The sequence below is a fragment of the Myzus persicae genome, unplaced genomic scaffold (genome assembly GCF_001856785.1).
Source record: "Myzus persicae strain clone G006 unplaced genomic scaffold, MPER_G0061.0, whole genome shotgun sequence".
NCBI classification, from domain to species: Eukaryota; Metazoa; Arthropoda; class Insecta; order Hemiptera; family Aphididae; genus Myzus; species Myzus persicae.
Genome location: NW_019102130.1, coordinates 186,763 through 207,458, shown reverse-complemented (window position 1 = coordinate 207,458; position 20,696 = coordinate 186,763). Strand labels below are relative to the sequence as shown.

The following is a 20,696-nucleotide window of genomic DNA, read 5'->3' as shown; positions in this document are numbered from 1 at the left end:
AATGCAACATAGAAAACATAGATGGGTATGAGTGTATGACTACGGTACGCTGACTGTTAAAATGGATAAAGCGGCCAAAAGCAAGAGCCATCCTTCTTTCTAGGTGATAAGAGTCAATATCATGGCTGTAGATCATTTAATAATTTTAATATATTAATATTCTATATACAACACAGCGCTCCTCTCGAATGGCGGATATTGAATTTGGTTGTTACTGACTATCTAACATACGTATTCACAATAAATGAACAAAATAATACCTGTATGGTTATACGTGTAAACTTATAAATACTTAATATATTTTTTTACGCCTAATATTCGATAAAAAAATTAATGATTAATGTTTGATTAAGTTTTCTATGCTTTTTCACAATTGTTTGTTGTTTTTTACAAGTGTTAAACCATAGTACCCATGAGATATTATATCTTATGACACTTGTTATTTTACCATCAACACAGAAGAAAATGGAAAAACGGCAGATTATATGAAATGTCAATAACAATATAATAGCGAAAAAGATTATTTTAAGTTATTAATATACATGCATATTTATGATTGATTGTGCGCATAACAGTGGGTATATAAGCTCGAGCAGGTTATTAAACGCATTATAATGAAATGTTACGACCATGCAAAGATCCAGGAACAAAATATTGTTTTAGGGAAATCGCAACGTAATGGAGAATTTGTTTATTAAATTGCCGTCACAGGCCGCAGCTGTGTGAATGGGTAATGTCTGTTGTTCATAAAAAAAAAAAAAATGGTTTAAATTTCTCGACAACAAACGCCAGGATCTAGGGTGTACCGTTGATGGATATTGTTTAGTATTTTGTATAATATACGATAGCACAACATACAATGCGTACTACACACGGGATTTCGTTCGGTCACACACAACAATAATAAATAATGATGAACGAATCATGTCCTCGACGAGAACGACACTGCACACGAGCTTATCATAACGACTAACGAGTAATAAACTACGCGCCGTCGGGCATTTCAATAAGCGCGTAATAAACATAATCTCACAACCGTACATTTGTATAGCAATTACTATTTGAATAATCTACAGAAGAGAGGATTGAAAAACAAAAAAATCAAATCCTATTATCTTCAAATCCGAGGTCAACCCGCCCTTTGCTTGGTTATTTATTTTTACTCCTAACTAAAGGCCTTTTATTTTCGATTTCAGTAAAATTTTCGACACTTCGTATGTCATCATACAAAAACATGTATAACATGTTACATAATATAACGCGGCTTCACCATTAGCAGGGAAGATGCTTCTGGGATGGTAAATTAAAGAGCCTTTCGTTTAGGAGAACATTATCAACGTAGTGGGCAACTACTGTAATGACTATGTTAGTCAACGATAATTTTCAGTCGAAAAAGGGTAAGAAGCATTAGAAGTTCTAATTTAGAACCGATAAAAAAAAAAATGATGGTAAATCTAAAATTACTGTTTAATCAAAATCCAAAATGTTGTGCCCTGTACCTTGACATACATAAAAATCGAAAAGTGAATATTAAATCGGCCGAAAGACATTCTAACAAATGTTGTAAGCGCATATTTTATAAATACAGTGTTATTATTACTTCAACGTTTAATCCTAAACTGAAACCATGGTGTTCTGAACAAAACAAATCTCCGGACATAAATTACATGCAATTTAACATTTTGAGCAACCACGCACAGCTATATTATTATGCCTATATAGGTGTAAAATAATTCTAAACTTTCGAGTAATAATTTCTATAATGTAACTGCAGTTCAGTATATCATCATAATAATAATTAGATGTTTATCGTCATACGGAAATTACCACGTTCTTCTGTGATCACCGTTCACAGCACGTACTTTACGCATGGCTTGGATTAAATGTATCGTGATTTGTGCCTTCTCGTTCGTATCGCGTTAGGTTAGAAAAAAAGAAACGAAAAAGATAATACACGCCCAATAAGTGAAGCGGCGTGTAAACGACGAAAAAAAACTGATTGAAAATTAGATAACGTGAAAGATTTGAGAAAAATTATTGACGTTTAAGGAGATGGTTTGTAAGTCGTTAAAATGTAATTTGTGGGGAGTTTAAAGTTTCCGGTAATAGAAACCCGCAGAGACGGTTTTAGCCGGTTTTTATTTTTATTTTTTACGCGTTTCTTCAATAACACGTGCCCAGAAAAAGCCATGTGGTATTTTCCTAATGAAATCCGTTGCCCTCCGGTTCATTTCCATTTAAACCCATTCTCGAAAAGTTCACTACGAAATTCTCCACCGGTGATCGTGGAATGTTCTTTTCCAAATAACTCAGAAGCAATCTATGTATGTGGTTTTTTTTCCGCACAATCCCCCCCCCCCCCCCCCCCCCAAGAAACACTTTGACCACACATCTGGCGGTCACAGGATATTGCGGTCGGTTTAATGATTCCGCTATATATACCATATACACATGCGATGATTTCTGTTTCTTCTGGAGAACACAACAAGGTATCTACGGCAGGCGACACGTTTGTCACCGGTTTATTAAGTGTATTAAACTTTGTTATAGATCCACCGTCCAAGAATTTCATTAAATACAAGAGAAACCGTCGTAAATAGGGGAGGGGGGGGGGTGACTAAACGTTTTTTTCGTTTTTCAGTCTTTTTTTTTCTTACGCAGTCGATTTGTCATTATTGATTAACGGCCAGCGCACAAAAGGTTAGAAACGTTTTAAGAAAAAACATTAATAACCAAAATAATTTACCTTTTTCCGGAGGCGCGACATTGTATAATTATTTAACCTACAATATAATATTAGAACTATATAGGTACAATATTAGGTAACATACTATAAAATATAATACTTCCATAATAAATATAATATATAGAGGGAGATTACAGGCCTTGAGCGACACATTTTTTTTTATATGATTAGAAAATAGTTGCGCTCTTCAATGGTTTTTATAGTCGTAGAATAATAGAAATATAGAATACAATTATTATTTAATTTCAATAACAATCATAATAACACGGACAGTGCCGACACAAATGACAAAGCGCGGATGGGACTAGTTTTGTATTATACTTATACATTATTACATTATACGTATTACGTGGGTGAAGGATATTTTAAAACAAATTTGTTTTTCACGGTCTTCAATTATTATACCGATCTATACCGGAGTATGTTTTTCGGTCTGAGTGTGTGTGTGGTTGACATACGCTGTTACACCCAACGCAAATATTTAACATGAATGTTTTGTAGACATTATACTGACACAAGGGAGATGAATACCATAGTTATGGCTTAAATATAGATACACGCATTGAAATATGACAATCATGTACCGCCAGCGCAATGGCAACACAGTGTGCTGTGTTTTATGTGAAATATACTTTAATGAGTGTATTTTGTTTCAAGAATGGTTGTTTTTTGTTTATAGAAACGCTATTGTATTCTGCAGATCACTTTTCAGCATAATCGTGAATTTAAATTCTGATTCAAATCATATGAAAGCAATAATACTATCATTCTCGGACGAACATAACCAAAAATGAAAAGAAAGGTATCTCAAATAACTTTAATAACAGTACAATTAAAAGTAGATGAATTATAAATAATAAATAAAGTGTTTAAATTAATATACGAATATTATTTTCAATAAGTCTAAGTAGAAAAAGTGAATCTTTTGTGTTTGTACAATAAAAAGCATTTCTATTAGAAAAGAAACATAAAATTTTTTTCGCGATAAAATATTTATTTTTTCAAAATAAACTTGGATAAGCTCTACATTATGTACAGTTGCAATACTTAAATTTGGTTTTGCCCATTCATAATTGAATTCATGTTATGGGTATAGTATTGTATTGAACGCTTAAAAATAGCCCGAAGTTACTATAAAGTATTCTGGTAAAATATATTATAGTATACAATATACATGTTACACATGTACACAATTTTGAATATTTTTCTAACTTTTATGGTTTCTATTGTTCGTTAATATTCGTATTAAATTATTTTCATTTACTATAATAGTATAATATCTAATTGAAAAGGTATGAATTAACGTTTTATTCTTCAATGAAATGAAAACAAATTATCTTAAATACATGATATTATTTATAAATCTATTTTTAATAGCTTTTAAAATTCTATTAGGTCTCTCGGTTACTGAGTAAAAAAAACTTATTTTAATTATTAATAAAATCTTTGAATATACAAAATGGTGTTGGGATGACATTATCCATTGAATTACACGTATTTCTATGTTTGCACATAATGTAATTTTGCCATCTGAAAGAATTTATTTATCATTTGCTCGGACTAAAATCGAGGAGTAAATTTAGTTTAATTCAAAATAATATGTCATTGTTTTCAATCAGGCTACAGTATAAACTGCACCCCGTCAATTTACCAGACCGTGGAACGTCCATCACAAATATTGACTGTTGGAGCACATAATATAAGTATGATATTATAAATATTAATCAAGTCTCTATAGTACAGCCAAAATTATGAAATGTTTTTTTTTTTTTTTGTGAAGTTAAAATATAGTTTTAAATTGGTAGGTTTACTTGGAATCCGCATTGCGTGTGCGGCATTATACCCTAGATAAAATAAATTAACGAATAGCACGTAGACCCAATATTCTATTAATTTCTGGGTTATAATAATAAACGTCGACGTCTGAAGAAATTGTTAAATAGAAACAATTTTAATATAATAACATATTTCCATACATTATAAATCGATGTGGAAATATTTGATAACTTTAAAGTAAGTACAGACCTTATTTAGAAATCCATTATTATTTATAACACATTCAAGGATTTCTAGAACAATTTTTATAATACAATCATACAAAAAATATAATTAATGCATAATATATTTTATTTATAATAAAATAACCATGGGTTTGTCAACTAACTAGCAGTCATTTTTTGGATAGGGTATGAAATACTATGCATTTCGATTTTCATGATACAGAAATGACTTCAATGAGAAAGTTATAAAAATTTCAATTATTTGTACTTGGAATGCATGAATGCATCATGCAGTATATATTCATACGGATATATTTTCTGATGTCTGATGTACGTGGTTTACATCGTTTTATGAATTTCAAATAAGATATTATAATTCAAACGCATCGGTTTGTAGTACAAGATTTATTTTATACATATGTCAAGAAGAACAATAAAATTTGTAGAACGATTTTTCATTTAACAGTGTCGTATAGGTAATCGAGCCAAGGGAAACTCACTTTACCGGTTGTATATACTAAATAACATACGTTGCAAGTAGAATGTAGGTACTTGATTTCTAAAATAGAACTAGGTTTGTGTAATGAATCAATCATTCAACTTTGGTAGGAATAATAAATTAGGATTAAATTGTCATTACCAACACACAATTTAAATTTTTTTGGAAATCTGTAAATTTAATTTTTAACCATGTGACTGAATTTATGAAGTTGTAATATTTTTTGTTTAGCGGTACATACACAATATATTAATTAAATATAAATATATATAAAAAAAAATTAAATCAGTTGTGTATTTCATTGTACATATAAATTCTATGAAAAACAAATAAAAAGTCGACGTTTAAATTATAAAAAAATGAAGTTCAATGGCCTCAATGAATGTTAAAAAAAAGTAAAAACACATTGGAGAGACGGGCACCTCCTAACCCACGACCACACTTCAAGCAACACTCAAAGTATATATATACGTTTGAGTAGGTACGAGGTTTAAAAAAAGTTGAACACAATTTTAACATGCTACTTTTTTAAACGTTGGCTTGAAAAATACAAATAATAAAATACGAATTATTATATTTATCACGCAGTCATTATAGTACATAGCAACTGCAATATGTATTTACAATTAACTTAAAATTATTACAATGTAATTTTTAAATCGTACTAAGAATTTAGGCAGTTATTATTATATATGTGTAAACAATTACACGATTAAGTATAAAATGTATTGCTAGATAATTATGTTTCAAATTTTGAATAACACTAATATTATAAGAATTAACCTTGGTATATTATATATGTCAATATAGTCCGCAAGAAAAAATAGAAATATCTATATTGTAAGACACTTAAATTTTCCAACTAAATACTAATTATACTGTGCTCAAAATGTTACACTCTGGCGTAATGTTCATAGTTCATCCGTATAAAATTAAATTAAATTATAAATGTAAAAGGTTAATCTGCATTACAATCACGACCCAAAATTGGCGGAGATTACATTACAAGGCATGTATGCGTGTTGGGAGTGGAAAGTGGAGAAGTCAAGATGGGGAAAATCTGTTAACGATAATAAAACCATAGGTGGGTAGGTAATGAATTATGAGTTAGGTATGACATGTGTGCATGATATTATGTAAAGTATCAGTGCAGTCGCAACACGGAAAAGCTAGTGTAATCAATCGTGCAATAACAAATGAGTTGTAGGTAGGTACCATTATATTATTATTAAATTCGTATCAATCCACATCGCCGCGATGGTCGATGATAAATAAAGGGATAAAAATATGATGTCTGTCGACAAGGGCTGATGGATGAAATAATTTGTATTGAGCATATGTTTTGTACATATATAAAAAATAGTCGCTTTTCAAGTCGATCCCTATGGATACTCGAATAGCACCCTTTTTAAAAAGTGTTTTGCTGCAGGTGAAATTCGACACGTCAGATGTTTTTTTAGTTAGCCAGTTTAAATGTCGAAAAAAACGCGTTTAGGGCGATAACTATTTAGATTTGGTTTCTTTTCAATGTTCCCAAGCGGATGTTCAATGTCAAAACATAATTTTATTGGAAACGTTCCATACATTCTTGAGATTTTTTTTGTGAGAGTTTTATTTATACGTTTTTTTATCCACTATTGGTGATACCATACGGCTATAGAAAATATCGTGTAAATTCAAAATTAAAAACCAAAATTACATTAAACTGTTATAAGATACAAACAATGTTAACGCCTATCCCCTGCCTTTAGTACACAAACATTTAAGTGTAAACCGTGACAATTATATCATACAATTATCGTCAATGTTGTTAAATTATATAAAAATCATCAAATATTTTTTATTACAATTTAAATGCAATTATAGAGAAGGTAAGATTTGTTGAAACACATTTAACTTGTGAAAATGGATAGAGTGCACGATAAATTAAATGTATTTTGTATTATTAATAGGTACTAACCTACTAATATATTTTTCTAAAAAAAAAAACTGAAAATAAAAGGCAAGGGTACAAATAATTGTATTTCCATTCAAAAACGTTTTAAATAAAGAAACAGTATAAAATACCTGTAACTACTTATAATGGGGTGTAAAACGGTTCTCTCTCAGCAGTTTTCCACTATGCCTGCGTTTCGAAAACAGTAATTAACAGTCTCTGTGCGATTTTTCCCTCTTGTTATGTACAGCTCCAGTTGTTACAAAACGGCATTCTAATATAATACATGTTACTAAAATGAAATCGTTTTATGTATTAATGAATTATCATAACGTCCAGACTGTACACGCAACGAATACTAATTTCGAGTATATATTGACTCTTGTTAAACGAGAATTAATTACGAGCATATTGCAAGTCAAAACGCTTAAGAAAAATTGCAGTTTTGAAATGAATTACTACCTATATACATTAGTTTGCAAGGGAATATCGCACGGACCGCCATGACGGCAACTATATCGTGTGTCGACTGGTTACATTAAGTATAATAATATTATAGCGGTAAATAGGTTATCACCGGGCCCCGTGAAACCTTCATTGCGCGTACAAGACGATGTGTATGGGTTTCCATTTAAAAAAAAATAGTTTTCCTGTTTCCTCAGTTTTACTTACATTATATATTATTATTATTTTTTTTTTTAACCTCGGATGCGAATAATTGTGCGTTGGCAATAAAATTCGCCATCACCATAAATATCTATTATTTACGGTACTGGAAGCCCGCGTGCGACTCTCTCTCGTGCACGAGGGCTTAGAGTTCGTTATTATAACGGTCATAATATATATATATATATATACAATATAAATAAATATATATATTTTTTAATAAAGAAAATACGTAGTGACACGATTTTTTTGGTTATTGCAGCGCACGGGATTGAAAACAAAGCACATTTTTTTTTATTGTTATAATGTTATTACAACTGAAATTAGTCTGATGGTAATTATAACATAATATAGTATTATATAGGTACCTGCTGCAGGGTTTCCAAGATAGTATCAAAAAGTACGGAAATTTATGAATACTAACGAAATAAATAAAATGGCAAAAGGTCACATAATAATAATATCTAAAAAGAATTAGTTAAAAACAAAACATATTACGGTTAAAAAAAAAACATTAGTTACCTACTCGTACATCATCAACAGCTTAACGTAAATGTTAAGTGGTGTTACATGGGGATGCGTGAGTGTTCTTGACATGGCGATGTCAGTGGCAGACATTATTATGATACATTTTTATGTTAAAAAAAAGTTTTTTTCTAAATATTTGTGTTCCGGATCAGTTATTGACAAGTTATGACGTTGATTTAAAAGAGCAAAACCATCAATAAAATAATAGCGTTTAGGTAAAGTTGCTGTTTTCATTAAAACACACACTTCCTGTTTCCATACGCATATTCATTAATTTATACAGGTTCATTTTTTTTCATTAACAACAAGGCTTGATTATTTCAGTACTGATAGGTATGACGTTGATTACTATAACGAAATTAAGGTACTTTTAGGTTACCCTCACTAGTGGTTGAAAATTTGTCTTCACAACCGATTTTTGTTTCGTATGTTCATAATATTTATTATATAATAATTTATAATATTTTAATATATTATAATTGTCAAATCAGTCAAGCATCTTATTTGATATTGCAGATATACATATATTTTAAAATAAATTTCATAAAACAGAGATTTTTATCCAAATTATGTATGAACTAACGAATATTTAAATAAACCAATATACAATGACGAGTAAGGTGATCGAATAATAATAGGTACATTCCGTGTTTATAATAATGAACTTGATGAAATTCTATTAGTTGTTCGAGAAAATGTATTGATATAAAAGGTGATTCGCTAACTTTGATCATCCTTTTTATACCTAATTTAATAATTGTGGTATTCAATCAAATTTTGATTTTATTATTTTTGAGTAAAATTAGACCACATAGAAAATACTTACATTTTTTATACTACCTATTCATAAACTGTTCAGTGGTGATAGACTTAGGGTTTTTTCAAAGCTCATTTTTTTGAAAATGTTTATTTGTGTAGATCGAAATTCGAACAAGTTTATAACGTATTATAGCAGCTTTGTGTAAGATAATTATAGCTCTTTTAATAATGGTTCTAAAAACAAATTGAAATATTTATCTATGTGGTTATTGTATTTTATATTACAGATAATTTTTACAAATTATAAAACCTTAGTAGATTAATAGTTACTACAAAAATGTTCAAATCATTATAGCCCCCCAAGTTATATTCCAAACCTATAATTATGTGCTATTATTCTTAATAGATATTATGTTTAATAACTCAGAAACCACTTGTTTAGATTTAAATTTATTCACATATCAACATTTTTAAAAAGCCCCCACTAATAATTTACAGTAAAAAAGGACAGTTACCTTCTAGTTAAAAAAAAAATTGTAACTCCCCAGAACACTTCTAAAATGGCATTAGAAATTAGTATTAGAAAATATAGTCTTTATAAGTAGGTATTTAATATTTATAATTGAAAATATCAAACATCATAATTTTAAAAAACGTATTATTAAAGAGAAAAAATGGTGGTGAGCATACTTTGTGAATCACACTGTATAAATTATGATATCAGCACGTGTTTCACTTAGCTGACATTAACGATATTCGAGTACCGACGAGTGGCGCGAGGATAATGTCGACAAATATCGAAGTAAAATTGACATTTCTGATTAATTTTATCTTGAATCTTGAACTCTGTACACAGACGTAGGTACGGTTATTTACGGTTATTATTAACACACACGACAAAAAGAAAACGATACGATACAGTTATAATATACCAGCGAGTAAAATAATATAAATTCACTGGCGGAATAATGTGCTCAACTTGTAAGTATGAAAAGCTTAAAATACTGTTTTCATATTTTACAACATTTTACATATTATTATTATTTACCTCTGTTAACGTATATCATCGGTTTGTTGTACATTAAAAGCCAACACGACCGCACTAACAGGCAATAAACATTTTTATACGCACCGCGTAGTTGTCAGATTGAGTAACCTGCTGGTTTTATCGTTCCATACGATTTTGGTCTCGGTCTCCAGTGAAACGAAAATATTATTATAGAAACCCGTTGCCGTTACCTTCGTGTAAAGAAAAAACAGGCCGTGAAGACAATAATTTCGGTTGGCAGGCGAAGATCGTGCGGTAAAAAAGTTACGTTGAAAACGAGTGGAAGTGAAAAAAAACTTACCCCAAATTAATTTGGGGAATTTATAGAAATACTTTTTTATTATATAGGTACAACGTACAAAACAAATGGTGGGCCATATGCGTTTATTGATTACGTCTTCAGATATTAGGTGAACGCAATACACTAATACTGTTATTAATATTTCTATAGTATATTAATATTTATTATTATTATTATCATTATCATCATTATTCATTATTATTTTGATCACCTATAAGGCTATAACCATTAAACTTAGGTAGGTGTATAATATATAAATATAACATACGTTAAACTGCACTGTGAGAATTTGTACGGGACGCATTATTCCTTCAATATGGGACCAGAATATCCCTAAATTACAGCAGCCTGTATAAAAAGGAGATTTTAACGTAGACCTAAACAATTTATAGAATGATATTTTTAATTATCATCTGACTAAGCGTAGATAGTACACAACGGGCAACGATGATGTCCTTGGAATGGTTATGCTCATAATATTGGCATTTAGCGGTTGATTATCGATTTAATAGTTTTTATTAAATGCACAATATTTACACTCTATAAGTAACTGAAATGTTATTACTTTGACTTCTAGAAAATTTCACATAACTTGAACATTAACTTTTTCAAAGCATATACTATGTCAATTCAAAATATACATGAAATGAAAGAAAATGTATTGAAAACTAAGTTTTTAAACCAAAATTTTTATTCTCATATAAGAGACATAAAGATTAGTTATTTAAATTTATCAAATAAAATAATAAAAATAATATTACATAACTACCTAACTAACATTTAAAATACAATTTTATTTATATCTTGAGTACCTATAATTATACTAATGGTATGTTTTAGGAACTAACTAAAATATAGTTAAAATACTGTTTAAGGGTTTTGTTGATAACAATTTGTAATAACGTTTTTTTTTTTTTAAATCATAACAAATTTTAATAAGATGCAGAAAAAGTCTTGATAGTTCTCTAAAACGAATATTTAGAAAACTTATCTATAATAAAACATTTTTTGGCAATATATAGAACAGATAACTTTTTCCAGAATAATATTTAGAACAAATTGTTGAGAGAATATTAGGTATGCAGTTGTGGTATTTCAGAAAGGCGTCTTATACGAGCAAAGGGTACAGGTGTAGAGATAAAAAATAGATTTACTAAGAGTATTTTTAGAGGATTTTGAAAATAAGTATTTTCACAAAAACCACAATATAACCGGATGACGAAGTGTGAGGAAAGACCATCAGTAGATATTGAGATTCTCTATAGAAATTTGAGTTTTTTTATGGTTATTGTATGTTACTCATTGCATATAAAACTCGATTTCCGGCTTTTGGCAATTTCCATGTAGGTTTATCTATATTACATACAAATATGACTGAACCGCATATTATTCTCACTTTAATATTATCAAAAGTACAGAAAGTCTTTTAAGTTTCACTCAGTGAAATATTATCTAAATTCGATTTCAAAAAATCAATCGTATATTCACATACATTACAGAAGATTAAAAAAAAACCTACTTTAATTTATTTATTTGGCTATAAAAGCAAATCACACGTAAAGGACCGAATAGAATTGATCTAAGTCCCTTTAACAGTAAAATACTTTACAGTAATACATGAGAATATATGAGAAATAGTATAAATATAGACATCTAAGAATAAATTTTACAACCTCTTTATTCGGTTATGTAATAAAGCTTTTACTAAAGTAAACAAACATGTAGCTACCTTAATCATTGGAGTAGATCGTTCACACAAATATTTGTTAAAAATCCAGGACAAAAACCTCCAATTTTCGAGAGAAAAAAAGGAAATATTTATCTTTTATAGACCACGCATATGAATTCTACATGTATATTTATATATTTACAAACATTTAAGGACGGTAAAGTGACAGCGATTCGATTTAAGTATAATCTTATAATATACGAAATTGGTAATTGTTTGATTCGTTTTGAATTTTGACTATACACGTGAATACGTGATGACTGTTTAGAGAAGTGAACCTACAAAGTACAAATATTATGAATGGAAAAAATGAATAGTAACAGCTGCTATAGTTTTAATCAGCCTGTTAGAGAATGTGATCATAGAGCTGTTAAGATTGGAACGTATTCAATTAAATCATCACCACGTGCATTTATGAATAATTCAATATTTAGATTTGAATTTATACGTAATCTGAATTGTTAATTATCTAGTAATGATGTAGGTATAATAGATTGTAGATTTTCTGTTTTTCCATAAAAGATCATGTTTTAATTTATCCCCTTATGATTCGATCAAATAAATGAATATCATAATTTATTGCAATAAAAAATGGTCAACCAAAAAAATGAATAAAAATTGTATAATAACTTATCACTATATTATACAAATTACAAATATTATCTACCTAATAATAATAACAAAAATATCAATAATAATAATAATGATAATAATAAAATATAAAGTTTGACGGTGACAAATGAGTAATGGGAATGACTTATGCCTCACATTAAAATGTTATTAATATGATGATACTATTTATACATAATAAAATGTAGGTACCTACTGGTTTATAACGTAGAGGAAAAAATCACAATGTTGTACATTTTAGAATTCGTTCTTTCGAAAGATCATGCCGACTTGGATATCGTTATGAAACTATAATAAAAATAACTTCAAATTATTACAATATTGAAGGTCAAAAAAAAATGATACAACGTTAAGAGGACGTCGAAACTAGCATAGCAAGTTGTCCAACTTGATGCATAACGCATTTTAAAATTGTAAATTTTTATATAAATTATGAAATTATCATAACTAAGTTCAAAATTCAAACATCGAAAAAATAAGCGCGGGACTGTAGATACATTCTATTTTCTAACATTTAAATCTGAGGATACGCCAATTCACTATAAGATACTAGGTGCATAGAGTTAAAATTGATATTACACTAACTGAACGTAAAATGTATACTGTTAAGACGGAGACCACACATAATAATATGACATCGACTTAGAGAAAAACGTTATAATTACAATTATTTTAAGTTAATAGAAAATAGAGACTGATAAATCTAGATTATATTTTGGCAACATAGCAGGTGTATGTTGCAGGTTGCATTTCACAAGACTCCCCGTTATAGCAGCTATAACCTACATTTTTTATCTCGAAATTGTTTTTCCTTTAATTATTTCTTACTTCTTTTATTAACAATATAAATAATAAATAATGAAATGTGTTCTAGGTACTTATTTTTACACGAGTCAAACAGGAACTGTAATCATACATTTATACAGAAATCCGCATAATCATTATACACATTAAACCGTAAATACAGTACGTTTGTTAAAAGTGTCTTTTACGATGTTCATCATAAGCAAACTCTCTGTGCAATAACTGATTGAAACCTTTTGAAACAAAACGAACGATTGAAATATTATTTTTACTCATTAAAAACAAATTAATAAAATCATTGATTATGAGTATGACGATGGTTATTCCATTGGTTTTTGTTTATTTTACATTCATACTGTACTACCTATTTAAATTAATTTATTTGCATAATATTTCTGTAGCTTATAATATTTTAGTATTTTCATTTCTTCATGATTATCAAAAATAATTATAATTTATCATATAGGCATATTCTTACCTCTACATAATTGATAATTTTGTTTCAAATATGTTTATTTGTTTAAAATATAAAATTAAGATTTACGACTTGTAGGTAGGTATACACTTAGAAATATTAGTCTCAAGTGCTAATTGCGTTGATATTATAGTTATTACCATATATATATATATATATTTAATACCAAAAGGTAAAAATAAAAACAAAATACTCACGCACTTTGCTATTATATTTAAGTGGTAAAGAGAGTTATGTGAATAAAACAATTTTGCAAACATATTTCTTATTTGGTCCCATATAATGACAAAGGTCAATATCATAAAACAAAACAGGCGCTGAAAATTGTTTTTCATCGTTTGTCACGTAACCTTGCGATCAATTTTGCACGGTTTAATAGGTGTCCCACTCGGTTCACAATAATATTAACAAGTTTTACGAAACTACTTTAGAGAAATGTACGCCACTATAACCTGTGGATTTAATACAGAAGGGAAAAAAATATTTGGTCAATAATTTTCTTCCAACAACCACGCCTTATATAAAATGTACATTATTTTTAAAAACATTTTCTAATTTGTGATAAAGTAAAGACTATGTTTGGCTTTCATTGACGCACTAAAAAGAGGAGAGGATTCCCGGGATGTGATCAAGCTGTACAAACTATACATTTTCCCACGGGTCACAGCTTTTGAATTTGACTACTTATTCTCGGAATAATATTTAACTTTATATTTACAGATAACATAATATATTTTAACGGAGTAATACTTAAGGGATGAGTTAAATTTTTTTATCATATGTAGGTATTCCTATTATAACTATTACTACAAAAATATAAAAAAACATTTGTCTATTTTATCTGTAAATTTATCAATTATTGTTGATTGTCGAAAAAGATAATACCACCACGACGATGACAACAATACTTTTTATTTTTTGTGCATTTTAATTTTTAGTATAGGTATAGGTACAATTATAAGTATTTCAAATAATGTTTCAATAGGAATTATAATATAGATTAAAAATAAAGATCAAAAGCAATTTTTAAAAAACCCTGTTTTCGCTTGGTTGATCATCTGCTGCTTTCGTTTTTTTTATAACAATAATTTTGACTGATAAAAAAACAATGCAATTTCGTTAGTACTTCAAAAATTTCAGTTTTCGGATCCTTGCTTGTAAAGCAAACTTTGAAGGTATATACCCCGTGGTTCATCAAAAGTATGCTTTTTGAGATTTAGTTTTTATTAAACTTTTTTTTCTAATCGTTATGCTCGCAAATATTACATGGCCATTAAATTTAACAAATGGAACTATTCTTGTTAAAATAAATCCTCTTATTATGTAATCAAAAGATTTATACAATAATTAGTCGACAGCACTGCACTTCGTGAGCAGAGGGATACAATATATCATTTTGTTAAGGATTTCTAGTTTGGCGAATCGGTTGCATAATGAGAAAAATATAAGAGTAAGACAAGAGGAGAGAAAACTTACCAATTACATTTTCTTAAACATGTATCGAGTGCACGGCGGTTTCCTCTGGTTGAAATTAATCTGAAACACAAAGAAAAGCGAAACGTCAATAATTATGATATACGCAACGGTAGGGGTGGTAGTACAGCCGGTATTGGTGTAACTTATAATATAATATTTACAAGCCAAGGCTTTCATAATGTACCAAACGAAAGGTGCACACGTGTTTAATCACATTTTAGGTTCCAACGCTGTCGGAATGGGACGATATCTTTACAAGAACAAGAGTACGTACACGAAAAACTATCTATATAATATAATATACACGCAATACGTATTTATACTTCATACAAGATGATAATTACATTAATCGAATACACTAATTATATGGCATAAAATATTGTAAGTGAACATAGATATATACGTATATTTATAGGTTCAGATTGGTTGTATATTATATCATACATAATATAGGCTGTATCGCGTTCGACGTCCGTTCTTACTTTTCGCCCATAACTCTTTATTAATTTAGTTTTCATGATAATTTGAAAACTATTTTGTAGTCACCTATACGTTTTTAAGATTATCGATCTTAATGACTAAGGTTTGAAAATAAAATACAAGGTTCCTCATAAATTGTTCTTATTGCAATCAAAGAATATTAAATACATAAGCACAGAATTTTTTTATAGATATTTCAAGTTTAAATTTGTTAGATACCTAATTGAATATTTCAAACAAAATATATCTACCTATTTTAGTTTCTTTGCTGTGACTCAATAATTAGAGGGAACTTTTCACCATTACGCGATGGTATATTATTATTTTATACATGCAGGTACATGATGAACTTTTCAAAATATTTGGATTAATTTTAAGCTATTTATACAAAGGGGTTATTCACACACCGTTCTATGATACGGCAGTATAAGCTCATAAGTTAATACTTAATATCAGTAATATATGATAGGTATAATGTTTAGTATAATAATATTTACATTGTTTTTTTACATTCTTTAGGTTCAACGATGGGGCGGCTGCAACAAAGTGTATACACAGGTTGCGTGATCATTGATTACTGATTAATATTGTCACAATATTTTGTGCCCGCGTATTACTACAGCAGGCGCACGTGGTTGGACGGTTACTTTTATAATATACCTACTCCGAAAGCAGTGTTATATTATTATGCTCGTGGGATATATAGAGGTCTGCGTGTTGGGGCTTTTCTTGCGCCTTTAGAAAAAGGCACCGGCCAAACGGAGTGGTGGGAAGTGGGTTGCGTGTGATTTATACCCCGTATTGTATAGAAATAAATCTAGTATTTTTATTAAAAAAAGTAAATAAATAAAGTTAAATATATTAGGTATATAATATATATATATAATACATATTATATCGTTTAACAACAAGAGGCCACTACGATTTATAATCATAAAAGGTAAACAGCCTTGAACTTAGCCTAAACTGTGCTAAAAAACCTGTATCGTACAGCAAATGTGTTTCCTAATTTTTCGCAATACAATGATTAAAATAGGCATCTACATCATATTAGAATTTTCTGTTTTTATTTTTACATAACACCAGATCTGTAAAAATCACTTTAACACATAGACCATAGATATTAATAAAAAGATATATACCTGCAGTACCAAAACCTATATTATAATATTATACAGTTTTCATAAATATTTAAATGTAAACCCTTATAGATAAAAATAAAAATCTTGTACCTACCAGGAATTTGAAAGATATACGTACGTATAAAACATTTATGAATAAATTCATTATTAATGGAAAGAATAGTAATCCGCAGGTTTGGGTATCCAAGCTTACTTAGTTAATCACATTGTATTCGTGCTATTAAACAAGTAAATTGTACGTATCCTAAATCAATGTTCTTTTAAAGGTAGAACTTTCATTTTTGAGAGAATTATTTGAGTTATAATTCCATAAACTTAATGCCCAGTTAATATAATCAGTTTTTCAATTGTATAACAAATTAATAACCAATTATAACTGTTAACTGTATTACAGACAATATAATTTTTAATTTTGTACATGAAATATAGAAGTGTACACAGGTACCTAATATAGTTGATATAGTACAAACGTAGGTAGGTACTTAATATTATATTTTCAATTATATTTTTAAAACCTCGACGGTTGTATAATATCTCGATGTAATGATTGATAATTAAATTAAATACATATTCAGATCTGTGAACTAACCTATCCTTACACAATATAATAGATTAATAAATTTCGATAAATGTTTTAATAGATTAAATTACTTTTTATTTGATCGATTTAAGAACATATATTGTCACGGATAGTAAAGAGTATAAAAATTGAATAATATAATGAATTCTCGGTAGGTACAGAAACTGTACAAAAGTAAAAAAAATACCTATGTGTTAAGATTTAGAGAGAGAGAGAGATGTCGTGTCTAAGGTATCATTCGCCGTGTACATTAATCAGTAAATGTTCCTCGAGCGATCCGCTGATGTCGGTGAAAACGGCATGTGACTGTTTTGAATAGGTTAGGAAGCTTCAAAGAGTGGGTGTGCGTAGTCGTCTTATAGAATATTTTATGATGATCTATCATTTTTCTTTTAACTCATTCCTTTAAGCAAGCACAAAAAAACAACAACATACGATCAGAATATAATATATCCTGCAGCAACAGTATTATAATATGCACACGAATTTACCCATAATAATGTATTTTCTATATTGTCCAAAATCCAAAAAATACTTGTTTGATTTTACTGAAAAATTTCATGTTACAATATATATATATTATGTATGTATGTATGTTAGTTTATATAAGTACGCAACGCACAGAGAGGTAACATAAAAAAAAACATGTACAGTCACTATATATTGTATACTGGAGTATACTGATGTGAGCAAAAAATATGTGAGTATGTGAGTTTTTATTAATCAATAATCATTATGTCGATCACAATTATTTTTCCCATTACTCGCTACCTACCAACATGAACGCAGTGTAGTGTTGATATATTATTATTTAAAACATTTTCCATTCAAACTGAGTAAACATTTTTTTTTTGCGTGTCGGCCTAATCATCAGCCAATCCAATTAATTTTAAATTGGTGAAAAATCATAACATCGTTACAATGTAAATAAATCACATCGATGTACGCAATCATAATGAGAGAATATTACGCCTACAACTACGAAAATATAGTAAAATCCATTAATATGTTGCCTATAGATAATTTGCCCGATACACGAATATTATTAAACTAATATTTAAAAATTCACAAAACAATTGATAAATCTTCAACTTGTGCTCAATGACTGGGAGGTGGAAAACTACTAACATATTGTGATCGATTTTTAAGTCGAAAAATACTTATTTGAAGTTGGAGATATTCAAGATAAAAGATTTATGAAGATGGGAAAGTTGGGAGAAAAATAATATACATATATAAATTTATATAGTCAATTGGGAAACCAATCAACGACCATTTATAGTTTACAAAATAGTTGTTTCTTAAGACAGAATTGATGTTTTATGTGTAAAAAATCTTTTGTCACTTTGCAGGATATTATTGTTATAGGGTTTTATCGATTGTCCTCACAAAGTTAAATAGGTTAGCGACATAAAACGTGTCTAGAAATAAAAATTTAGTTATTATTATTATTTCACATTATTATTATATACGATCGTTATTTGAATGGGTGTTTATAGGCCTTTAGGGCAAAAGTGACATTTACTTATTATGTACTTTTTTATTTACTTATTTTTATAACAAATGAAAGCGGACGTGTCAGTAAACTTTCATAGAAATTTCTATAAAAAAAAAACATCGCTCAATTACATTAATTTGTAGTTGCTAATTACAACATTTCTTCGTAAGTTACTTTGTTCTTTGACCTACTTAAAAAGAGTTTAATACAAGAGTCGTAAGTCATAACTTACTCTTACTTAAAATAATTGAACTCTACATCATCTCTTTATACGTTATTTTAATATTTAATATATTATGTATGACGTAGGGATGTACTTGCCCACAGAATAATATTTTTCATAAACCATATGTGGGTAATTTATTTTTCTTAGTACCAAAAAAGTAATACGATGTACCCAAGTGTTTTTTTTTTCAGTAGGTAAGAATATAAATATTAATAGTAAAATATTAAAGGAAAAATGCCCATGTACTACATTACTATTCATAGAAGGTAAAATATATAGCTGTATAATGTAGGCACAATAATGTTCATGCCATAAGACTGAGTGTACCTACCTATTAACTTGCAAAGTTGTATTTTGATTGAGTATCGTGCGTATAATGTACAATTTGGGCATGAAGACATATTATATATAAGAGATTTTGTGCATAACTCCGAGAAAAATAGTAATTTTAGATTATAGTTAATGTGTTTTTTCATCAAAATACAATATCGTGAAAGCTTTTGTAATCAAATTAAAAAAATTGTGTAAGAGAAAAAAAAATACCAAGTGATAAAGTCTGACAATTAAATGGCTTTATCGGATTTACCTCTACATGGTAAAACAATTCAACGAAAAATCGAATAGTAACGTTTAAAAACATACCACCGATAGGAAGCTTTAATAATATTTTGGTACCAATGGCCATTTTGTCACAACGTGAGCCATAAAAATTGTATAAATCTATATTAAGACGATGCCACGACGGACCACGAATAAATACGTATAAACTATCTTGTGATGTATAGACGATAATAAACGACATTATCAAAGTCTGATGGCTGTCAGTTGCCCGATACGATACTGGTTAGGTTAGGTATTTTCCTTAATTTAGATATATACCTTGTGTTTGTATTGGTGGGTTTCATGACATCTCACCCTATTATAATGATAATGGAACGACTCTGGACATTGCGTGACAATAACGCCGAACCTTGGCATTAACAAGGACCCCACCGTACTACACAAGCCTTATGGTTTTACAAAATTCCAAAGAAAAAGGTGATTTATAAAAGGCAAGAGAAAAATCATAGAGTCGAAATAATAACACCTACATCTTCAGCGAGAATGACGTTGAAATGGAGGATGTGGGGGGGGGGGGGTTCAACCACCAACGATTTTTTTTTTATTGACGTG

General features: G+C 29.0%; 1 protein-coding gene across 2 annotated transcripts in view; it reads right to left on the bottom strand.

Annotated features, from left to right (window-relative positions):
* The window catches only part of LOC111031364, a 97,024-nt gene that overhangs the window by 40,772 nt on the left and 35,556 nt on the right, over positions 1–20,696 (bottom strand). For both annotated transcript variants that reach the window (XM_022311272.1, XM_022311273.1), the window contains one exon: positions 15,598–15,657. The gene's annotated coding sequence lies outside the window, so the exon portion shown is untranslated. The remainder of the gene's footprint in view (positions 1–15,597; positions 15,658–20,696) is intronic.